The sequence below is a fragment of the Leiobunum rupestre genome, chromosome 5 (genome assembly GCF_980474605.1).
Source record: "Leiobunum rupestre chromosome 5, qqLeiRupe1.1.hap1, whole genome shotgun sequence".
Classification (NCBI taxonomy): Eukaryota; Metazoa; Arthropoda; class Arachnida; order Opiliones; family Sclerosomatidae; genus Leiobunum; species Leiobunum rupestre.
In genome coordinates this window covers 68800747-68820817 of record NC_143388.1, presented here as the reverse complement: position 1 = coordinate 68820817, position 20071 = coordinate 68800747, and the positions used below count along the sequence as shown (strand labels likewise).

Sequence of the window (20071 nt, the reverse complement as noted above, 5' to 3'; positions counted from 1 at the left end):
ACTTTATACAATTTGTTTGGTTTATGTTTTCATTCAGTTAAGTTGATATAAATGAATGCGTCATGGGTAATCACAAACCATCAAGCCACCTTCTACATTTTGGTACCATTATTACAATTGTTAAAATAATAATACTTCTCAACTTAATAATGTTCCTACCAGTTCTTCGTGTATTGAGTTATTTCCATTCTTATCCATACCGTCATTTTGTTTGCGCTTTAGGAATATGTACAGACAAAAGACCAAATTTATGGAATCTAATCGTAGTACATTGGCATGAACGATATCTAAAAGAACTTAATTAGTCTAAGAATTGAACCTTATAGCAAGTGTACTTCTCTTACTTTTGCAGATGAAACCTCTTCGGCTTGCAAAAATGGATCTTTATTTGTTTAAAATAAGGCAAGGGTTACAGGCGTACATTACTGCACGACTTCCAGTAATCTGAAACCTTCAAATATAGCTTCTTCGTAAAAATGTGCACTCCATACCTAAATTTTCAACGTCCAGAGCGCGTAAATTACGGTTTACAGATTAATACACGACACTAGCACTCACGTTATGGGGCATTTTCCGATGGAAGTTTCTTCCTTAGGTGGCGCCAAATACTTTGTCTGCTTCACCGATGACTACTCAACATTCAGGGTAATCTTCTTCCTAAAAGAGAAAAGCCAAGTTCGGAAAGCCGTTGACGACATTGTCCAATTCATAGAGAAACAGAATGGCTATCCTATCAAATCCACGTTGACCGATGGTGGCGGGGAGTTCGATAATCATGATGTCAAAGAAAGCCTGTCGCTGATAGGAGCTCAATTCCGGAGGTCTAACCGGTACACGCCGCAGCAAAATGGTTGGGCTGAACGTACTAATCATACTATTATCGACTTGGCTAGAACAATGCTAAGAGCCAAGAATCTACCCAAGAGCTTATGGGCTGAAGCCGTCAATTAACATGGCTACGTTCACTCTCAATCAAGTCGGTACAAGTCAGGTCAACGTAAAATCGTCCTACTAACTATTCTATAGCAAACTCCCGAGAATCACCAACTTTAAAGTCTTCGGCGCCACTTGCTATGTAAAAACCCCAGACGAGAGGCGGAGAAAATGGGATCCGAAAGGCGTGAGATGAATGCTGGTTGGGTACAGCGACGAAACTGATGGCTATAGGATCTGGATTCGAGAAACAAACAAACTTGTCCTAAGCAGAGATGTCGTTTTCGAACCAGAGCAGCATTATCAACCTAGTGGAACGGCGCCTTTAGACCATATCGACGCAGGGGAAGAAGAAGAACAAGAAGCTGCTGAACTTCCTGTAAAACCAGTTGCTGACGCAAAATCAGTCGAAACTGTGGCCGTCATTCCAGAGTCTGAAGAACAAGATACGTTGTATCCTATCAAATGACATACCAGATGTGACAACAAGTTATCTCAACAATTCTTCGCAGCCACGATATCAGATGTTGATGAACCATAAAACTCAGTGGCGCCGCCAGCAATAGGCACGAGTAGGCACGTGCCTACGTGGAAATTTAGAGGGGGCCCCAAATTTATTAAAAAAGGGGCCCTATTTTTTCATATTGGTCAATTTTCCGTAACCGAATTAATAAAGAAATTGCAGAAAAATTTCAAACTTGTGACTATCAACTAATGCACATATTTTATGGGTTTATATTTACTCCATTTAAAACGGATAATACCCATTGTATAATACCAGGGGTAAGCGCGTAAGCAAAAACGCAACGGGTGCCTTACGCGGATAACGCGGCCGTCACTTCTCCTTACCTGAAACTTTTACAGTACTTTTGTACATGTCTTAGTAATAATGATGCGTAAAAAATCTATTTTTTCAAAAATTTGGTGGTTAAAAGGTTTTGCCATGAGGCAGCCGAAAAGTTGAATATCTTTCTATCTAACTATTAGAGATTAATGAAAAATTAGTTTCTTGTGTAAATTGGGGACGCTGGCGTAGGGCACTATGATGATAGGCCTCCGGTGGTATGGTCTCTGTTACTAGGTACACCGGGCTATAAATTCTGACACACTGTAAATTGGGCTGCAGAACGCAGAAGTCGTGTTAATTGTTTTGTAGATAGCAAAGTATAGGAGTTAAAGGCGAAAAAGTCGAAAATATTTGTATTTTCAGGGGTAACGTACTAAACACTATAAGATGATGTGGAAATGTGATAAGTTGCGATTTTAAGAAATACCTAGAGAGCTTACTATCTACAAAACAATTAACACGACTTCTGCGTTCTGCGCCCTAATTTACCCTAGAAACTAATTTTTCATTAATTTCTAATGGTTGGATTGAAAGATATTCAACTTTTATTCAACGGCGGCGAATTACGTAAACGCGGCTCACGAAAAACCGGGGCTAGTGCCTAGTGGTTGTAAGGGCGTATTTCAATAACTTTTAGGAAATTGTAGCTAAAAACTTAGAATTAATCGTTCCTAATACTGACGAAACTTTGTGCAAAATTTAAAAAAAAATCACTTGACCCATGGTAACATCATTGGGTGTATTCACGTGGTATCTCTCCCTTTTTTGTTAACAGTCTACAACCCCCTGGAAGTAGGCTGCCGTAAGCACGCCCCACGAAGCAGGAAAAAAACTATTTCAGTGGCGTGATATTTTAACCATATAAGCCCTGAAATATTTTTCCCCTGCTTCATGGTTGCGTGCTTACAGCAGCCTACTTCCAGGGGGTAGTAGGTCAAACTTTGAAGCCCTCTAGCGTTCTTTAAACTCGTCGCAGAGAAATGCGACAAAAACCTGCATACTTCGCAGCTCATCCCCTACAACCACCAGAAATTTATGTACTGACTATTGAATCACCCTGTATATAAGTTGACAAAGTAACTTTGTTAGTTATAGTAGTAGTATAGTTTCAGATGGTTATTCATACCAGCGAAAACACATGTTTTAAATTCGAAAATAACTAGCTAATGTTTATAATAGTAATTTTTATCTCCTGATATAATAATGCATACATATTTTCACCCAAAGTAAGCGTTATTCACATTTTTGAAAGCATTTTAATTTTTAATGGGCCTTAGCTGTATCACACGGCGATTTCCAAAGACCAAGAGGAATTCGCCGAGAGTTTTTAGTCTTTAGTCACATATTAATTTACGTTATCAATGGTGAAACAGACCATTATTAAAAAATTAATTGGGTAAATAGGTAGTGTCATACTTATGTTTTTTATGTTACTTATGGTTTAAGTAAATATATTAAAAATTGGGGGGCAAGAGGGGGCCCCAAATTGTTGTGCCTACGTGGGAAAAAATCCTGGCGGCGCCACTGATGAAACTTCACTGAAGCCACCAACTCGGAAGATTCCAGTAGTTGGAAGAGGGCTATGGAAGACGAAATAGAGTATCTGGCAGAAAATGAGACTTGGGATCTAGTAGCCTTACCAGCAGGGAGAAAGGTCCTATCAAATAGCCTTACCAGCAGGGAGAAAGGTCCTATCAAATAGCCTTACCAGCAGGGAGAAAGGTCCTATCAAATAGCCTTACCAGCAGGGAGAAAGGTCCTATCAAATAGCCTTACCAGCAGGGAGAAAGGTCCTATCAAATAGCCTTACCAGCAGGGAGAAAGGTCCTATCATATAGCCTTACCAGCAGGGAGAAAGGTCCTATCAAATAGCCTTACCAGCAGGGAGAAAGGTCCTATCAAATAGCCTTACCAGCAGGGAGAAAGGTCCTATCAAATAGCCTTACCAGCAGGGAGAAAGGTCCTATCAAATAGCCTTACCAGCAGGGAGAAAGGTCCTATCAAATAGCCTTACCAGCAGGGAGAAAGGTCCTATCAAATAGCCTTACCAGCAGGGAGAAAGGTCCTATCAAATAGCCTTACCAGCAGGGAGAAAGGTCCTATCAAATAGCCTTACCAGCAGGGAGAAAGGTCCTATCAAATAGCCTTACCAGCAGGGAGAAAGGTCCTATCAAATAGCCTTACCAGCAGGGAGAAAGGTCCTATCAAATAGCCTTACCAGCAGGGAGAAAGGTCCTATCAAATAGCCTTACCAGCAGGGAGAAAGGTCCTATCAAATAGCCTTACCAGCAGGGAGAAAGGTCCTATCAAATAGCCTTACCAGCAGGGAGAAAGGTCATATCAAATAGCCTTACCAGCAGGGAGAAAGGTCCTATCAAATAGCCTTACCAGCAGGGAGAAAGGTCCTATCAAATAGCCTTACCAGCAGGGAGAAAGGTCCTATCAAATAGCCTTACCAGCAGGGAGAAAGGTCCTATCAAATAGCCTTACCAGTAGGGAGAAAGGTCCTATCAAATAGCCTTACCAGCAGGGAGAAAGGTCCTATCAAATAGCCTTACCAGCAGGGGAAAGGTCCTATCAAATAGCCTTACCAGCAGGGAGAAAGGTCCTATCAAATAGCCTTACCAGCAGGGAGAAAGGTCCTATCAAATAGCCTTACCAGCAGGGAGAAAGGTCCTATCAAATAGCCTTACCAGCAGGGAGAAAGGTCCTATCAAATAGCCTTACCAGCAGGGAGAAAGGTCCTATCAAATAGCCTTACCAGCAGGGAGAAAGATCCTATCAAATAGCCTTACCAGCAGGGAGAAAGGTCCTATCAAATAGCCTTACCAGCAGGGAGAAAGGTCCTATTAAATAGCCTTACCAGCAGGGAGAAAGGTCCTATCAAATAGCCTTACCAGCAGGGAGAAAGGCCCTATCAAATAGCCTTACCAGCAGGGAGAAAGGTCCTATCAAATAGCCTTACCAGCAGGGAGAAAGGTCCTATCAAATAGCCTTACCAGCAGGGAGAAAGGTCCTATCAAATAGCCTTACCAGCAGGGAGAAAGGTCCTATCAAATAGCCTTACCAGCAGGGAGAAAGGTCCTATCAAATAGCCTTACCAGCAGGGAGAAAGGTCCTATCAAATAGCCTTACCAGCAGGGAGAAAGGTCCTATCAAATAGATAGGTCTACCGTATCAAACTTCGTCCAGATGGCTCCGTAGATTGCTACAAAGCGAGACTTGTCATACGATGCAACCCGAGGGTAACACCGACGGTACGAATCAAGTGTGTAAGCTGAAGAAGAGCTTGTACGGCTTAAAGCAAGCTCCAAGGTGCTGGATTTTCTCGTCCAATTCAATCTGAAGGAGAGCAAAGCCGTCCCATGTTTGTTCTACAACGACACTGAATAATTAATTATAGCTCTTTTATCTAACAAAAAGCCTTACCCAATGTGTAACCCAGCGCTGTTGTTTAAACTTGGGGGTTATGTTAACCTTAAAAGATCCCAAAAAACTTAAAGGGAAAAGTTTCAATGGGCTTCCGTTTCACTGCCTAGATGGAGTCTCGGTTTAAAGCTCTTAAAGTTCATAGCAGAAAATTAGCCTTATGCCTCATCAGCGCTGACTCTAGGTAGTGGCGACCTTTTGAACTATCGAAATACTATAACCAATCAGAGGTGGATAAAAAATTATTTCAATTTTTCCGCCGCTATTACTGAGCTCTGATTGGATGAACAACCACCTTTTATGTTAATCTTCGTTCAAGTTTGGTTCCTTTCTGAACAGTGAAATGAACGAAGCGACGCGACCAACATAACCGAAACGACACGACCGATGCTAACGTAATATTTTCACATAGTCTGAACGCTGCTTAAGAATGAATATTAGAATTTTTTTATAATTTAAATAACCGAAGTAACGGGACCTTCATTGTAGAAGTTAACGGTAATAGTTAGTGTTGGGAGCTGTTTACTCGAACGCATGGCATGCAGGGCTTGTCACACTCACCACCCTCCTACGCATTGTAACCCGACCACCTAACTTAATGGCTTCAAAAGTCGCTTGATGACTTAGGCCTAAGGTATTAGCCTAGCTGATTATTATTATTTGGTTATTAGATACACTCAGAACAATAAAATAAAGGACAGTTTTTTATTCGTTAAAGATATAGTAAAATATAACTTCTACTCTAATTTCCCTTTGGATCGGTAAACCTACTGCGAGCAACGAACGCTGCCACCTTATCTATGTTATACTCATACATAAGTATGTCCTTGTAGTTTTGTTGAAAATTATCGACTGAAGATCGGTTTCAGTAATATCTTGGCATATTTTGTCTTGCCAAAATGGTAAATAAATTGGCGACGACGTGAGGGCATTAAGGAAAATGATCTGTGTTTATTTTCATTTTTTCAATTTAGAAGGTCAGCTATTTAATCATCCTATTTACGTTTTTGCCATTTTATTTCAAACATTTTGATAAAATTGCGTTGGAAAAATAATGGTCCCAATCAACCCAACGACCGTAAGGCACTGAGAGAGACTTATCCTTTAAAAAGCTGCTATGGGAAAACAGGATGAAGGTAGAGACAAGTGTTCAAGGAAATCGGATTAGTAAGTTTAGCTGTAGAGTGGTCTGCAAGTTAACGAAAGAAGACATCTTGGCTTAATTTCACTACTTACAGTACCGCCTAGAACAAAGTTCACTAACAAGGAGACGACCCGAGGTGTAACACACCGATTTTGTTCAAACTCGGGGTTTGTAACTTGAAACACCCTAAAGGGAAATGTCTCCATAGGCAACCGTTTTGCCATGGCAACCAAAAATGTTTTTGACAACACAAAATGGAATTGTAAAAAAGTTTAATTTTTGAAAATGCTAAAAATAGAAAATATAAATAAGAAAATAATGAAAAAGTTCGAAGTTGATTAAAATCTTTACAGGGGTACCCTTACATTTGGTCAGATTCCCATGTTATATTCAATAGGAAAATTTCTATTTTGTATTGTCAAAAACATTTTTGGTTGCCATGGCAAAATGGTTGCCTATGGAGACATTTCCCTTTAGGATATTTCAAGTTACATGAAGGTCTACCAAACCCCAGAGTTTGAACCAAATCGGTGCGTTACACCTCGGGTCGTCTCCTTGTAAGTGAGCGCTCGCTTAAAGTGGCGCTTATGGGGGGGGGACATGAGCTAGGGCTGCTGCCTGACCCCCGCTTCGCTTTAAGCGAGCGCTCGCTTAGTGAACTTTGTTCTAGGCGGTACTGTAATTACCATCATTAGTATAAAGAAACCACAGTATATTTCAAATTCGATTTGTCGTGTACTTGTGACCAATTATGTCTGGAGTGTCCTTAACCACCATGAATTTCACCGATTTCGTGCCACGCTCTATCAAGTACTTCACGATGGTGATCAGCGCCGTAGGTTGGACTTCAGTAACTGGTTAAGTACCATGGTGGATGCCAACGAAAATTTCCTCCGTTTGATTTAACCGCCAGAATAACCATATGTGGAGCGATGTAAATCCGCACTAGGGATTTCCACATCACAATCAAGTACAATTCCGCTTAAACGTCTGGGCAGCTCTACTAGGAGATCGTGTCATTAGGCCATTTTTTCTTCCGTATCGCCGTAATGGGGTGAGTACTTGGCGTTTCTACGAAATGAATTAGCAGAAGCATTGGAAGATGTCCCTTTCGTCAACCTGCCACGCCTTTGGTTCTTGCATGACGGTGCACCTTCTCACCAGGAACGACATGTGGTGCAATACCTCAACACCGAGTTGCCTGAGCGTTGGATTGGGAAGAATGGTCCAGTGCGATGGCCTCCTTGGTAGCCAGATTTGACACCACTGGACATTTACCTGTGGGGAGGAAGTATACAAGACGCCAGTCACTAGCGAAGACGACTTGCGCCAGAGAATCATTGCAGCGTTCCAAATCTTTACTCCAGATATGGTCCGTGGTTCATTCCAGAATATCCTTTATCGCGTACGCATTTGTATAGCAGCGGGCGGTGGCATTATTGAACCGTATCAGTAAGAAACTTTCTGTAGTTCCTTTTTATAATAATTGCACTTGTTCTAACACTTAATTCGTAAAAGTAAATCAATGATTTTGCTTATAACATGTTAATTTTTCACATACAATCATTACAATAACATGAGGCGTAAAAACCTTTGGGTAGTACCAACTTGTTATTTTTCACGACCTATTATTTTAGTGACAAAATGTACGATTTTGACCATACTTACTCATTGAAACTTTTCGTCTACCACCTAGCGTTCCTAAACTACATATTCTAAAACCGTGGAAAATTTCATGATTTTTCTTAAATTCACAAATAACAACGATAGTACATTCCGAAAATAGCACATTTCTAGAAGGTATAGTTTTTGAGAAAAATGCCTGGGCCGATCAGATAAAGACACCGTGTATTTCGGAAAAGTGAAAAACGCTTCAACGCAACGGAGGGAATGAAACCTTTATTTTTTTAATAACGTCCACCCGTTAAGTTGCTAAACACTTTCATTTCTTAATGTATAAAATATAAACATATATTTATGTAAACTTTGCTGATCCAATTTGTCTAATTGAAACTTCTAAGAGGTTGAATATTTTATCTTTCATTTTAAAACAAAAAATATTTTTTTAATAATTACCGAAGGATTTACCTTAAAACTTAAAATTTCCTCCACCTGGTGGTGAAAAATCGACACTTGAGCTCAAATCCCCCAATGCATGCTACTGGAAACTACACTGTATACGGCCAGAGGTAGTACAGGTGGTAGGGGACTAGGGGTGCGGGAGAAGGGAAGGATTTGAACTTTTTCTCCGCCAGGTAGCGTGGCGCCAAATTTTTATTTATCCCACTAGGGCAGATTATATGCGCTCTTATGCCCAATTCAAAATAAGGAGGGCCTTGTTAATCTTATGCCTCAACCTAGCAGCCCACAATTCATATGCCAAAATCAACAAAAAATGAGTAGGTGATTTGAAATGATCATCTGACAACGAAAAGATGAATTTGATCACGGAAGAAAATTTTGAAACGTCGGATTCTGAAGAATCAGCCTCCGATGGAAATGCATAAAAAAATCAGTATGTCGTTGCTAAAGGATACGGGGATTAATTTTTCGTGTAATGACATTTTAAGAAGCGACTTCTATGTCGATCAGCCATTGAAATTATTCATTAGTACTTATATGAAATTAATAGTACATATTACAAAATGTAGTATTTTTTGATAGCAACTTCAGAAAACATTGCTTTTATGGGAAATATTTCAACTATTTTAGACTTCAAGGCCGAAGGAACCATTTTTTCAAACTTCATGAGCACACTTCTTATATCCAGAAAAAAATTAAACAGAAAGAAACATTTCAATTTTATAACACAAATTATCAACTAAATAGATTTAACTTGTTCCAGGGATACAGAGTCCTTATTTTGGAAAAATTAAAGCGCGAATAGAGATACTAGGCATAAACGAGTCAGAAAGAAAAACAAGGTTTATTTGGAATTCAAAACAGGTGTTTGTCGTCGAAACGGCCGTAGCTGTTTTTAATAAAACATTTTAAATTGTACAACAGTGGTTTTTTCTTATTTTTAATTTCTAAATTATGTACAAGATTTGTCCTTCATTGAGTTAATTAATTTTCAATGTTTTCCCTTGAATTAAGTGAATTTGGTCGAAATTAATAATAATAATAAATAGGGCACGCTTCTGAATAAGTCACTAAGTATGCGCATGACCCATAGTAATATATATGAAATTGAATTGAATGGAATTGAAGAATTAACAAAAGTGGTTATGTAACGGGTCATTTTATTTTCGCCAAGCTCGACACGAGTGTAATACACCTAAATAACATTATAATGCTCTTGTGACCAGTGATAAAACCTCTCACCTAAGCTCTTTTTTCCTCAAATGTGATTTACCGCGTATTTCACGTCCACTTTTTTCTTAAAATTCGACCTGGATTTAAAAAGACGTTTGAAATAATTTTAGATCAACGATTATACTCCATGTTTCGCAAAGCAATCGTTTTCCACCACAAAAAAAAACACCCAAAAACCAGTTTTAAATCTTGAAAAGGAATTATTATTTTAAACAATGGATTAAAATAGTACATTTCTTGCTAAATTGACAGTTTAATAAAAGTCATAAAATTAAATAGACAAAATGAAAGTGTATGTTTTCTGTACCATTAACAATTTAAGGCATTATTTTAAATGATAAAACATCGCATCCCAGGTGGTGCGACGTGACTACAGTTGTCAGGAAAGTCTGCGAGGGGAAGAATATAATAATTTTATATTTTTCTTCCAATAGGCAAATAATATTTGTAGTTTAGTAAAGCATTCATCCACAATGCGAACAAAGCGTAATTAATCTAATTGTTTAAAGGAACGTCATCCGCCTTGTGTTAATGGATCTGCGCGCCACGTCAAGAGTTCAACGAGTGTGTCGTCGTTAGTGATTCGTGGCACTTTCAAACGACTAGTTGAACCTGAATAAACGATCGAAACGTCTCTAAACAAGAGTCTTAATGTCAGTTTTGGTAAGTTAAAATATTTAATTTTATGATTTTTTATGTTAATATTTTTGACTGTTCTATCAATTCCACGTAAAATCTTAGGTGAACGTATCAATTTCGATGATTCTGTATTGTATGGTTAAAGATAAGGTTTTGAATAACATGAGGTATAACCCACGTTAAGATGTGTTTACCTACTTTCTACACATGGGACCCAAAGTCTAATGTCTTTTATTTTAATATATCCAAAATGTTGGATATCCAATTAGATGGAACTAGATGGTGTTTTGTGTAGTTTTAATTTTTGTCTGCCAGAATTTATCCAAGAGAGGTACATTATGAGCTTAGTTTGTGGCAAATTGGCGAATTCAACGACAAGGAAATTTTGTTGAATCGTCTTAAAATAAAATTGGCTAAATATTGGGTCTTCCCTACTTCCAAAAAGCATTGTTCATAAACGCGTCTCGGTTTTACTTCAATTTTCCTGGAAATGCATTTAGGCTTTCACTGCATATTTTCATTTCTAAGGAAGTTTACGTCAAGCGTAGTTGAACTAAAGTTGGTTTTACTTAAGGGATTGTTATTTCTAAGGGTAGCTCCGACAACTAGATGTTAATTTAAAAAGTCAGTTTCTTTAAAGGTTAGTTACTTTAAAGCGCACTCTTATTAAAGGACATTGATATTATAAAGAGCAGATGTCTCGCACTTAAGTTCCTCAAAGTTCAAAGTTATTTTTCGAAACGTTGAGTTCTTAAAGCAAAGTTCGGCTGAAGCTTAATTTTCTTAGTTATTTAAATAATTATTTTTCTTTATTAGCCAAAAATCAATTTTTGTTAGTAATTAAATTACTAAGTCTATTATGTAGTATCTTAGTAATTTCCGTAATTATTAATTTATGTTTTTAACAGCAATTTCTCATTATTTTTCTTAATTAGTGGCTAAGGAAATAATACGTTTCCGTAAATGTTAATTTCCCATTTATATTATCAATAAAATACTAATTTCATTTTTAAGTAAATTTCCTTTAACAGCTTAAAGCCATTTTACTTATAGCAGATAATTAAGTTCCTTAACTGGTACATTAGCACTTTTCTTTATTATTAAATTTTTAGTTTCATTAAATAGGCACCCAGTAATGTATATAATTTGTCAATACAAATTTTCATTCCTTAGTAAATTAACCATTTATAAGTTAACTACCAATTTTCTTAATCAGTTAAGCCAGCTATTAAAGAAAGACCCGTCTACTACATGTCCATAATAAGATAAAAATGTGATAAATACATTGTTTAGCATCACAGATTGGCTAAAAGAACTCCGTTTCGTTATGATCATCCAAGATTTTTCTTATTTCCTAAATTACATAAAAACCTTAGGATAATAAGGTCATTTATTAGCAATTTAAATACCACGGCAAATAAACTGTTAGAAAAGAATATCCCCTTTGAAATGATCGCGAAAGAAGGGGTATAAGCGGCATCCCTTACTTTAGCCTTTGCTTTATACATACAATTCATTGCTGACTTTAAAAGGTTTTTTTCCATAACCTATAATTAAATTTAACTTGATCTTCAGAAGGCATTTGACAATTTACCACATTCCTTTTTGCTTTTAAAAATACGTCCACAACCTTAACGTTTTTGAAGTGCTTCGTAATATTACCGTTCATTTCCATAAATTTAAAAGAAAAGGGATAACATAAAAACTCAGGAAATTTTCAAGTGTGAAGAGAGCTCAACGCATTAAAAATTAATCCCTCTAAATCCACAAGCTGGGGTCGAATCCAGCTCCACTTGCTGCGAGGGAAAAGTGCTAACATGAGCTCAACACCTTCAAATTTATGAAATTTCGAATATTTAAAAGGTTTTGAATTTTTTTGATTCATATGCAATCAAACGTTTCGCTGGACTCGCTTTGACCCTAATTGAAAATAACACCATAAATTTGAGCAAGCCGCCTGGTAAGACTGTCTGATGCTTACGTCATTAGAATGGTACGTGTGCAGGCCTCAGGGTAATACTTTTTAACGACGCTATGGTTTATTTATTGGTTTTTGATTTACTATAGATAGCTCGCTTATCTCGACTAAAAATGATTTTTGAAGGGAGTGGTGTTTTCAGGTATAATTCAGACTTAAAAATAAAATTTAAAAATCGTTCTGGCTTAACTTTTTACATTAAAGACCAAAACCAAAATTAATATTTGAATAATTAAATATGAGTCCTCACCTTTCATTTGCTGTGTTTTTGGGAATCAAACTTCTTTAATTAAGCTTAAAAATGTTATTTTACAATTTGCTCATTTTACAACAGTTTGCACTTTCCAATGCCACATTTTATTGTGCATGGAGTAAATCTGAATCCTCAAAACAAATCATTCTCTAGTTTATATGTACTCTCGGTCCGGAGGCTTGCACGGACCTTTAGAACAACGTAGGCAACGGCTTAACGTATTTTTAATATTTGAATAGCAGAACTAAAGGGCAAAACAATTTTCCTTGTTTATGTTAAGACTACAGTTGCTATTGTCTACTTTCGTGCTATTTCAAGCTGAACTCTTTTAATTTTGTATTTTAACTTATAAAATTAATATTTAAGTGTAGAACAGCCTCTTGTTTAGTGCTTAAAATAATTTTGACAATTTTAAATTTAAAAGTATTTAAGTTATTACGTTTTAATTCGGACCCCCGGAGCTAAGCAAGTTGGGCAAGCGCCCAAACTACCCTTTAGTTAGGACCTTATATCTCGTTAACTATTAATATTATAATTATGAAAATTATTATAAGCACTAGAGGAAGGTTCAGCCTAAAAAGAAAAAGAAAATTCAATTATGTAATTGTTAAAACAGCTTGAACGAAAAAGAGGCTTTTACTATATTCTTCCCCCTTAAAGTTGACTTATTGAAAATCAGATATCGACCAAGTAACTAAGGGGCCTCACTGTTTTGCGCCAAAAAAACCCTCGCTGGAACCCTTTGAAATTATACAGAGAAAGGTTTTATTTATTAAACTCGGAACCAATTGCTTGGATAATTCTTTGTATCATTTAAAATTTAATCATATTAAAACAGTTTTGAGTTTTATTTATTTACTTTTTAAACTTGGGATCCCTAAAGTATATCTATTTATTTTTACCTTTAATATTGACCTTTTTTATTTTTTTTATTTCATGGAAGAAAATAAGGATCAACAATTTTCTTCTAATTGTGCATCAAATGTTAAGTGTGAAAAAATAAGAATTAATACACGTTATTTTTCTAAGTTTGAATAAAAATGGATCATTTGGGAATCTGCGCAACATTTATGTTGTATTTGACATCTTTACCATTTACCTATTCACAATTTAACCTTGAAACTAATATTCTAACTCTTGAATTTCAAGTTAGAAGTATGTACTTTTCTGTTTTTATTTTGTCTTGTTAAGCTCAAGCTCGGTAACAACTTTTTGGCCGTGATAAAAAGTTGTTTCAAAAATTCAAAGATTCAATTTCGTAACTGGAAATATTTCTATATCTCATACTTCATATTTTCCAAACCTTTATGAGAGTCGAACGCGATTACATTTTATTTCTTAAAGATCTTAATAAGATGCATTAGGGATTTTGCTAATTAAGAGTTGGTAGACGAAAGAATTTGGATTTTAAGAATCTTTCCTTAATTAACTCGGCGGTTGTTATTGTAGTAAATTTATCATTTCTAAAAACTACTTTGAAGATAAATCGCAAAAAAGGCTTTTATTTAAAGCAAATGTTTTTGTAAAAAAATCTTATGAACTCTACGGAAGTGCTAATTATAGTAGGAATCACCTGAATCACTACTACACTGAACTGCAAATTATACTGTAATTTAACTGCATTGAAGCAGATACAGCTTGACTGTAATCAGAGCAAGCTAAGGTATACAATTGCAGTTTACCGAAAATGTGAATAAGACTACATAAAATTTGTAATATGACTGAAATATGTCTGAAAAAAAACATGTTTTTGATCAAGACGCAACTAGACGGAATTAAGCCTAAAATTTTATTCTTATTATTAGCTGTAATATGACTAAAGGTTTGATGCTTCAATCGCAGACTATTAAATTCCTTCAAATGTTTTCTGTAATTTAGGTGAAAATTAAAAACATTGGCAGTCATTTATTCCTAATTAACAAGCAAATTTTTCGTAACATTTTAAAATTTAAATAATGTTTATTCAAATGTAATATTTCGAATTAGCTGGTTTTTGAATAACGTTGCTATCATGATATTATAAAAAAAATGTATGCTTACGGTTGTTACTTTGTAAACAATCATTTCAAATTAGCTGTTTATGTCGAATGGTTGTCTTCGAAGCCTCCAGCCTCCTAAAAATAAAAGATTGAATTTCAAATATATAATATTTTATTTATTTTAGCAAACGGTTATATTTATGTTGAACGTCAAGCAAAAAATATAAATGCGGAAGCTTTTTGTGAAAACAAAAAATGTACGTTAACTTGTAAGAAACCCGGTCATATATTCACTGGGGAAACGCCAAAAAGTTTAACATACATTTTGGAACCAAACTTGACCTTCAATTGCTCATGTAAGTGTTTTTAAGTTTGTTTGAGTTGAATGATTGTAGGACTCGAGATTTTTTTGGTTGTGGAACTTAAACCATTATAAGATTTTTTGCCGTTTTGTTGGTAACGGAGTGTATTATTTCTTTGTATTCCAGAGTAAGGAAAAAAACAAAAATAGGCAGTTGTAAGTGACAACTATAAAGAGTATTTAATCTTCATAAATTTGAAGAAGAAAAAATCAAGTAAATCAAACCGGTTAAGAGCACGAAATTATCCTTAAAGGAGCTTTGTTTAAACTGATTCAAGCTAATACTAAGTCGAGTGCGGGTAAATATTCAACCAAGCTGAACTCGAAACGGATCAGATTTAAACAAGCTATTTTTGAAAAGAGTCCCAATTAATTTAATCGCATAACGAGGCTAGATATATTGTCCCGTAACTTTTGTCAAACTTTTCGCCAAAATTGTGAAAAATTGCTTGCAGGCGGAAATTTTGCAGGCATTTTCTTTAAGTCATAATATATTAAGGGTCAAAAGTCCCCATCATTTAGTTGTGAGCACAGTTTTTAATGGTGGGAAATAGGCGGAAATGTCCTTAATTAGGTGGCCGGGTTACATTGCGTATGAAGATGTTGGCAAGCCCTTCTTTCAACGTGAGCCAACAGCGCCCTATACTTACTATTACCGTTAACCTCTACACGTTTTCATAAAATGGGGAAATCAAAGAATCAGGGCCAAATATTAACTTTCCATAATATAAATAAAGGTACAAAGAAGGTTTTTTTTAACCGTGATACCTAATAATTTCAGTAACAGAAATAAGGATACATTTACATAAACTAAGTTTAATATTTCTTTATTTTAGAGACTTTCGATTGCGATCTGGGTGATTCAGATCGAAGAATTAATAAATGCTCTCCTAGAAAACCATATGAAACTTGGAATTGCAAATTCTCTTGTCCCGGGGGCTATTCTTTAAAACTCGATGGCAAAGTAGTTGACCCGCCAGTTAGTCGAGAATGTGAGAAGAGCGGTAATTGGTCTGGAGACTTACCTCGCTGTAAAAGTAGGTACTTTTCTTTTTTTGTTTAGTGAAGGTTTTAATCATCATTGAAGTAAGCTAAATCTGGCCAAAAAACTTTAGGTTAAAATTCGGCAGGTCCTCTCCCCAACACTACGTCCTAATGTCTCGACTCATGAACGTAGTTAAATCAAACAATGGGCAAGGTCTTAAATTAGAAAAATGGATTAGTTCTATATGGGCTTGTTCATAACTCTCGGTAAAGAAAACCCGCGTATCACGCTACTTGACATCAAATACGCTAGACCTTATGCGTTTCCCCCCTCATTACTTGCAAGATCTATTTAAATAATGAAAAAAAAATGTTTTATAGAAAAAATATGACAATTAAAATTAAATTTCTTGCATGAATTGTTATATCGTAACCTTTTTTAGTCACCGAAGTCTCTAGTATTCATTGCGTTTGAACTACTGAGCTGTCTTCGTTAAATGTTCGATTGCCGACCTTTTCTATACGTAGATTCTCTAAACAAATTTCTATGTCCATTTAACACCGAAAATCCCAAGTATTTTGTTATTTGTTTCGTATTACAATTAGCGTGCGCCATCATTTAACGATAGTAATCGAGTTTTTGCGTTTCATAATACGCGGTAGTTTAAACCCGCGGGTTAAGACTGGGCAAGAGTGACCGTCTTAAAATTTTCGTCTACTTTACATTGTGAACGAATTACTATTGGATGAAAGTTATGAAACTAGCTTTTTAAAAAACCTTGAAACTTATTTCAAGTCATATTTAATGTTGGGCAGATGACCTTGCGAAGTTTAACCTTAAGGTTTTGTCCAGATTTCATATATATTGGTAGCTCCAGAACTATTAACCACTATTCAACCCCGGTAGATTTTTAGGTAAAATTATACTATAGTTTTAAGCATGTGTATTTCTCCCCACGTGACAATGATCAACTCTATGAAATTTTTAGCTCCCACTGGCTACTCCATACTAAAAATTTAAATTTAGACGCTGATATTATTATGCTAGGCGACTTCAATTTGCCAAAGGTCGATTGGTCCCATAATAGCGCAATTGACTGCGCCTATTATATACAGCAAAAAGCGGCCCATATATTTGATGTATGCTACTCAACCAACCTGCGCCAAATTTCTGATCTTAAAAACACATACGGAAACCCACTCGACCTCTGCTTGACCAATGCAAATAACATAATAATTTCGCCCATGGACACATCCTTTGTTAATATTGATAAACCCCACCCACCTTTCACCCTGGAATATTTTACTGACCTTGAGAAGGCTATTTCCCAATCCTCAGAATCTTACAACTTTGCTAAGGGAGACTATCTTCAACTATATACCCACATCCTTGATTATGATTGGACACGATTCTATAGCGAAACCGATGTGAATATATGCGTCGATATGCTGACCAGCGTTGGTCTCTCCGCCATGAACACTTCTATCCCCAAATCTATACGCAGAACCCCTAAAACCTTCCCCAATTGGTATTCTGCTGAATTAATGGCGTCTCTAAAACGCCAAAATTATTACCATAAAAAAATTTAGCGGACTAGAAACCCCAGTGACTTTGAAAACTTTCGATACTTTCGTACTTTTTCCAAACGTTTATTACACAGTAATAGTAGAGGAAATACCGAAAATATTTGTAACATGGCACTTAAACATCCAAAAATGTTTTGGGGCTATATCAATAAAAATATTAAGGGAAAACCCATGGATATTCGGCTGAAAAAGGACAAAAAATGCCCCCAGCCCTACTGATTTAGCAAAAGAATTTCAAAAAAATTTCTCTAAAATCTCTGTCGACAATACTCCCGCCAACCCGATTACGACACAAAATATTATCACTCTAACACCTACCACTCCATTAGTATTTCACAATTAGATATTAAAAAGGCAATCTTGGTTCTAAATTTAACTTTCTCGACCGGCGTTGATAATATTCCGGCTTTTGTAGTTAAGGGTTGCGGCGATCTACTTCTTCCTTTATTAGAATACATTTTTAACGTATCATTTAATATAATACTTTCCCCACCTCGTGGAAAACGTCCATTGTCAGCCCAATTTTTAAAAGTGGATTTGCCGGAAACCTTAATAAATATAGGCCAATTTCTCTTCTCTGCGTTTTCGCGAAATTATTCGATCGAATCATTCACAATTATTTATCAAAATGGTTCAATACTTTTCCAAACTCTTCCCAACACGGTTTTCTCAAAGGCAAAAGCGTTGAGACGAACCATGTTAAATTTTTAAATACAGTGTCTGAAATTGTCAAAAGTAAAAAACAAATAGACGTACTTTTTCTTGATCTAGCAAAAGCTTTCGATCGTGTATCACACCCGCTACTCTTGAAAAAACTAGAGAGTCTTGGCATTCATGGCGATTTTCTGCGCTGGTTAAGCAGCTACCTACTTAACCGTGCGAATGCGCTGAAGTGTAACGGTGTTGCCACCGATGTCAGTAACGGTGCAAACTGCGGGGTGCCCCAGGGCAGATCCCTGGGACCCCTTTTATTCAACGTCTACATCTATGACCTCCAATTTATTATTAATCATTCTAGTCTTTGTCAGTTTGCAGACGACAACAAACTATGCAGGCCCATTAACAGTGTCATTGACTGTCTGAAAGTCCAAGAAGATTTAAACAAAATTTCACTTTGATGCTCTAATAACAATTTGCCCATTAATCCAACACAATCGGTAATCATTTCTTTCAGTAGGAAAACTGAATTGATTAGGTTTGTTTACAAAATTAACGGAGATACTGTCCCCCGCAAAGATTCCATTAAAGACCTTGGAGTTTATCTAGATAAAGGGTTATACTTCCGGGAACACGTCCATCACTTAGTTAATGGCTGCGGAAGATTGTTCGGAGTTACTTTAAAACTTACTAAAAACATAAATTCGAAATTTCATTTAATTCTTTTATACAAAAGCTTAGTTCGCTCTAAAGTAATGTACGGTTCTTTAACGTGGGGAGGCTGTAGCGTATATTTAAGATTAATTGTCGAAACAGTTCAAAAGAAATTTATAGAATACTTACACACAATTTTTTTTAAATGCCACATTTACAACTACAATAAATTACTAAAAGATTTGCAAATTGATCAATTATCTGTTACTCGCGAAAAATACGAGCTTATTTTCCTATATAAATTGTTTAAAAATCTGATCCCCAGTGAGGATTTACTTTGCAAGATCAACTTCATTGTCCTTAACTATTATATAAGACATTTCCAACTATTCAAAACCTCTTAAAGTAATCTTAACCCAATTAACAGAATCTTAAAAACCGCAAACAATTATTCAAATGTTGTTGATATATGTAACTGTAAAATATGTGATATGAAAACATTATCGGTCCTTATCATATAGGCCATTCACTGTAATAACATTTCGCTGACATTTCCCTATTCTTATATCATTACCTATTGTTATATAATTTATACCGATTAACCAATTATTTAATGTGTATCGACTAGCTGACACTGTAACAGGTGTTGTTTCTTTGCACAATAAAAAGATTTTTCATTTCATTTCATATTTGTGTCGGGAAATTTAGTTGTAAAAATCACAAATTCCCATAAGAAACTACAAACAATCTTCCCGACACTTTGGAAAATTGAGGCCTGGACCTCTCTAAAACTTAATTGGCACCTGGACCTCTCTAATACTTAATTGGCACCTCTAGAAAAGAATTAGACAACGCGAGAGAATTTTCTTTGCGGTTTGGAAATCTGATCCTAAAACTTCCACATCCCAAATTAAGTAATTTTAAGCTACCCCCCCCCTCCTCTTATAAACAAACGTGCAGGGGAACATTGTATGATTTTAGATTCTAAAAGTACGCTTACCATTCTACAATTTAGTGCCTGGCACGTATTGTAGTATTTAAATAATAATATTGAATATTCAAATTAATCAGCTAAATAAAATTAATATTGAATATTCAAATTAATCAGCTAAATAACATTAATATTGAATATTCAAATTAATCAGCTAAATAAAATTAATAATGAATATTCAAATTAATCAGCTAAATAAAAATAATATTGAATATGTATTCAAATTATTCAGCTAAATAAATAAAGTGGGATTTATGACAAGCTTTTCTTATTATATGAGAATGTATATTAAATAAATATTGTAAATACTATTTTAAAGA

The 20071-nt window shown here is 35.8% G+C and overlaps 1 long non-coding RNA gene across 3 annotated transcripts; it reads left to right on the top strand.

Annotated features, from left to right (window-relative positions):
• The first annotated feature begins 10140 nt into the window (after positions 1 to 10140).
• Positions 10141 to 19826, top strand: LOC149945679 (uncharacterized). 3 transcript variants are annotated; one of them, XR_016480827.1, is made up of 3 exons: positions 10141 to 10331; positions 13568 to 14873; positions 15715 to 19826. It is a non-coding gene; the product is annotated as an uncharacterized LOC149945679 (long non-coding RNA). The 3 variants fall into 3 exon arrangements; XR_016480826.1 differs by having other exon boundaries at positions 10141 to 13693; positions 14703 to 14873; XR_016480828.1 differs by lacking the exon at positions 10141 to 10331 and having other exon boundaries at positions 13970 to 14873; positions 15715 to 15915; positions 18478 to 19826.
• The last annotated feature ends 245 nt before the right edge of the window (positions 19827 to 20071 follow it).